Below are 5,184 nucleotides of genomic sequence, written 5' to 3'. Positions count from 1 at the left end.
TGGTCTGCAGACATGTTAGCTCATGAGACTGTACGAATGCTCAGTCTGGTCTGCAGACATGTAAGCTCATGAGACTGTACGAATGCTCAGTCTGGTCTGCAGACATGTAAGCCCCTGAGAATGTACGAATGTTCAGTCTGGTCTGCAGACATGTTAGCTCATGAGACTGTACGAATGCTCAGTCAGGTCTGCAGACATGATAGCCACTGAGACTGTACGAATGCTCAGTCAAGTCTGCAGACATGTTAGCCCCTGAGACTGTGCGAATGCTCAGTCTGGTCTGCAGACATGTTAGCTCATGAGACTGTACGAATGCTCAGTCTGGTCTGCAGACATGTAATCCACTTAGACTGTGCGAATGCTCAGTCTGTTCTGCAGACTTGTTAGCCACTGAGACTGTGCGAATGCTCAGTCTGGTCTGCAGACATGTTAGCTCATGATACTGTACGAATGCTCAGTCTGGTCTGCAGACATGTTAGCCCCTGAGACTGTGCGAATGCTCAGTCTGGTCTGCAGACATGTTAGCTCATGAGACTGTACGAATGCTCAGTCTGGTCTGCAGACATGTTAGCCCCTGAGACTGTGCGAATGCTTATTCTGGTCTGCAGCTGCGCTTGCTGCATGCAGCAAAACCCCATTTTCGCAGGACGAGTCTCAAACGAATTCAAGAAGATATAACCAAACTGTCTTTGTAACGCCCCTGTATATTAATAATTTCATGCAACATTATTTTGAGACTGATTTAATTGTCCCGCCACATAATATAAATAAAATAATGTGATACTTAAATAAAAACAAAGATACCGTGAGCAAGAAATTCAAGAACAATGTCAATATCACATATAGTACATCTTTATTTCACAAGAATATTGCAACACTTAATACAGATAACTCAATTTGATTTCATACTTGTTTCACTTTTATGTTGAATCGAGTCTCTCGTTAAATTTCCAAACTATAAGATAAGCTCATTAACCTATTAATAACGTTGCGCCTTTTTGAAGATGCTAACAGCATCGTCCAAGGTATCATAATCGTAAAGAAAAATCTCACAATGGCGACCTATGTAAAAGACCGAGCCAGTCCGATTGAGATAACTCGATTTTTCAGTTACTTCCCTTTTGCATTCGCCACTGCGTAGGAGATTGCTCGTCATTGATTACATTCTCCTAGCAGAGTTGTCGTTCGTGTTTCAATATTCAACAATGGCCGCCCCCATGAGAGTCTCGAGTCAAAACTTTCTTACTGCATAAATTGGCTTGTTTCGCTATTTAGAAGCTGTCATTTATGATATATGAATAATTTATTCACTAAATCTCCGCTTATGACAACAAAGGATGGAATTCGAAGGATATATTCGTTGTGAATGAATCACTTTCTATGGCTTCGCCCATATGAGACTTGATAACACTCGTGTCAAAACTTTCTTACAGCTTAAATCGGCTTGTTTCGCTATTAAGTAATGCAACAATTAATGGAATTCGAAGGATATATTCAATGTGAATGAAGCACTTTCTGGATCTCGACAGTTTGACAAGGCAAAACTGGCATACTGATGATACTGGTATTTTTAGTTATCAATTTAAGTCACATTTTGCTTTATAAATTTTGTTTAAGCATTTTGCGACTTATTGAATGGCTATGATACCCGATATCAACATGTCATATGGGATTTGCATATCACCAAGCTGTCCTGAAATACAACATTGAATACAAACTCTTTACTCAAATTACTGGAAAGTATGAATTCTTTCTTCTTTCTATTTCAGTAGTTGATGTCATTACAGTCCAAATAATTAGACGTAATTTACCGTTTAGTCCATGTATATTGACCTCATATTTATAGGATTAGATATTATGTTAAAAGGGGCCTTTTCACAGATTTTGACATGTTTTGAAGTAAGTCATTAAATGCTTTATATTGATAAATGTAAACATTTGATATTAAAAGCTCCAGTTAAAAATCCAGAATACAATTCTTTAAAAAAAAGTAGTCCGCAGCTGGGCTCGAACCAGTGACCCCCTTAGTCCTGAAGTAAAATCGCATTAGCCTGCTCGACTATTCTGCCAAGTATAAATGGTTGACTTATTTTATACCTAGTATAAGCAATCTTCGTAGTTTCACACAATTAAACAACAACAACATAACTCTCCAAATTATTCAATCGTTTCGCGTTGCAACGCTTTATAATTTTTAAATCGTTAAAAGATGCATATAGTGGCTATATTAGACCATAGTAAAAATTCAGTAATACTGTTTCCTAAAAATAACATAACTAAAACGAAAATTTGCAAATCCGATACAACTTTTTTCAATTTTTGTCAATTTACCAAAACGTGAAAAGATCCCTTTAAAGTTAAATGAACCATATCCCAGTAAAAGAGACATTAAAGCGATTGTGGCCAGTTTAGATCCAGTTCAGCCTGCAGTTGCTTGAAAGCTGTTTGCTTAAGAGCGGTTTTCTGACAATGACAAATAGTTTAATTGGATACTGATTAGACTGCCCTTTTCCTGTGACCTGGCTAATTAAATTCAGAAGCCTGGTAACAGTTTAACGTTAATGTTACCAATGTGTCAGACCAGGGCCTGGATTTTGAAATCTAGGACATGCATGGTCAGAAGATGTCATTAAAGATTATACATTTTTTCAAACACATACAAATGCATACAAATATAAATAGTAAAATGCACTAAGTCAGAAGGCATTTGACTTCGGCTGGTGCCTTGGCATGACTCGCAGATGACCCCTATTGATTTTCAGGTCACTAGGTCAAAGGTCAAGGTCACATTGACAAAAAACATAGTCACACAATGGCTGTCACTACAACGGAGAGCCCATATGGGGGGCATGCATGTTTTACAAACAGCCCTTGTTTATTTTATTTTAATAGGTTACTCTGAAAGTTCTATTTTTCATGTTTTTTTTTTTGCAACAAGGTGTTATGAAATTTAAAAAATGTTACGGGATTTTTAGACCAAAACTGTACTATGATAATACTATGATGCACTTCGCCAACACATTTATAATAATATTGTTTATTCTTGAAAATGTATTTCCCCTATTCACTAAAAATAACACTTTTGATCAGAAAATTCATATATAATGATGTTTACTTTTATTTTCAAGAATCATAATGCCTCTTTTTAGTTGTATTTAGCCACAAGTTCTCGTCAGCCACTTAAGGGTTATGTGTTGCCTTTCTTTTACTAAATGCAAAATAATTCTACACTTTGAGACATTCATAAAATATTTTATGTCTTTACAACACCGACAGGCTAATAAATTTATATATCAAGTACTTCCATACTAACAGGACCATTCTAGGCGGGCAACCTAGCAACCTTGATTTGTTCATATCTTCCTATCAATCTGTTATATGTGTTATGAGTCATTTGTTCGGAGAACATTTAATGTTTGTTATAACTTTTAAATAATTCAATGTTCAAAGTGATATTGTCATTGACCGATAAACCAACATACTGATTAAAAGGGAATATTTTATGAATTATTTGCATTTTATCTTACATGAGAAATATTTGCCTAAATGTTTTTCAAACTATAGAGAAATCTATATACAATTAATAATTGACGACGTTTAACAAAAAAAGAAATAGTAAAATGGTTTCCGGATGATAACTCAAGAACGCTTATGCCTAGGATCATGAAACTTCATAGGTACATTGATCAAGACTCGAAGATGACTCCTATTGATATTCAGGTCACTAGGTCAAAGGTAAAGGTCACAGTGACCCGAAATAGTAAAATGGTTTCCGGATGATAACTCAAGAACGCTTATGTCTAGGATCATGAAACTTAATAGGTAGATTGATCATGACTCGCAATTGACCACTATTGATTTTCAGGTCACTATATCAAAGGTCAAGGTCACGGTGACCTGAAATAGTAAAATGGTTTCCTGATAAGAACTCAAGAACACTTATGCCTAGGATCATGAAACTTCATGTGTACATTGATCATGACTCGCAGATGACCCCTATTGATTTTGAGGTCACTAGGTCAAGGTCACGGTGACCTGAAATAGTAAAATGGTTTCCGGATGATAACTCAAGAACGCTTATGCCTAGGATCATGAAACTTCATAGGTTCATTGATCATGACTCACAATGAACCCTATTGATTTTCAGGTCACTAGGTCAAAGGTCAAGTTCACGGTGACCCGAAATAGTAAAATGGTTTCCGGATGATAACTCAGAACGCTTATGCCTAGGATCATGAAATTTCATAGATACATTGATCATGACTCGCATATGACCCCTTTTGAGGTCACTAGGTCAAAAGTCAAGGTCACGGTGACCCGAAATAGTTAAATGGTTTCCGGATGATAACTCAAGAACGCTTATGCCTAGGATCATGAAACTTCATAAATACATTAATCATGACTCGCAGATGATCCCTATTTAATTTCAGGTCACTATGTCAAAGTTCAAGGTCACGGTGACCCGAATTAGTAAAATGGTTTCAGGATGATAACTCAAGAACGTTTATGCCTAGGATCATGAAACTATATAGGTACATTGATCATGACTAGCAGATGACCCCAATTGATTTTCAGGTCACTAGGTCAAAGGTCAAGGTCACAGTGACTCAACTTTGAAAAATGGTTTCCAAATGATAAGTCAAGAATGATTACGCCTATGATCATGAAACTTCTTAGGTACATTGATCATGACTTGCAGATGACCCCTATTTACTTTCAGATCACTAGGTCCAAGGTCACGGTGACTTGACTCAGTAAAATGGTTTCCGGCTGATAACACAAGAAAGCTTACGACTAGGATCATAAAACTTCATAGGTACATTAATCATGACTCGCAGATGACCCCTATTGATGTTCAGGTCATTAGGTCAAAGGTCAAGGTCACAGTGAGTCAAAACAGTTTAATGATTTCCGGATGATAACTCAAGAATGCTTACGTCTAGGATCATGAAACTTCATAGGTACATTGATCATGACTTGCAGATTACCCCTATTGATGTTTAGGTCACTAGGTCAAAGGTCAAGGTCAAAGTGACTCAAAGCAGTAAAATAGTATCCAGATGATATCTCAAAAATGCTTACGCCTAGGACCATTAAACTTTATAGGTACATTGATCATGACTGGTATATAACCCTTATTGATTTTCAGATCACTTGGTCAAAGGTCAAGGTCACAGTGACTCA

The sequence above is a fragment of the Dreissena polymorpha genome, chromosome 8 (genome assembly GCF_020536995.1).
Source record: "Dreissena polymorpha isolate Duluth1 chromosome 8, UMN_Dpol_1.0, whole genome shotgun sequence".
NCBI lineage: Eukaryota > Metazoa > Mollusca > Bivalvia > Myida > Dreissenidae > Dreissena > Dreissena polymorpha.
This window is presented reverse-complemented; position numbering follows the sequence as displayed.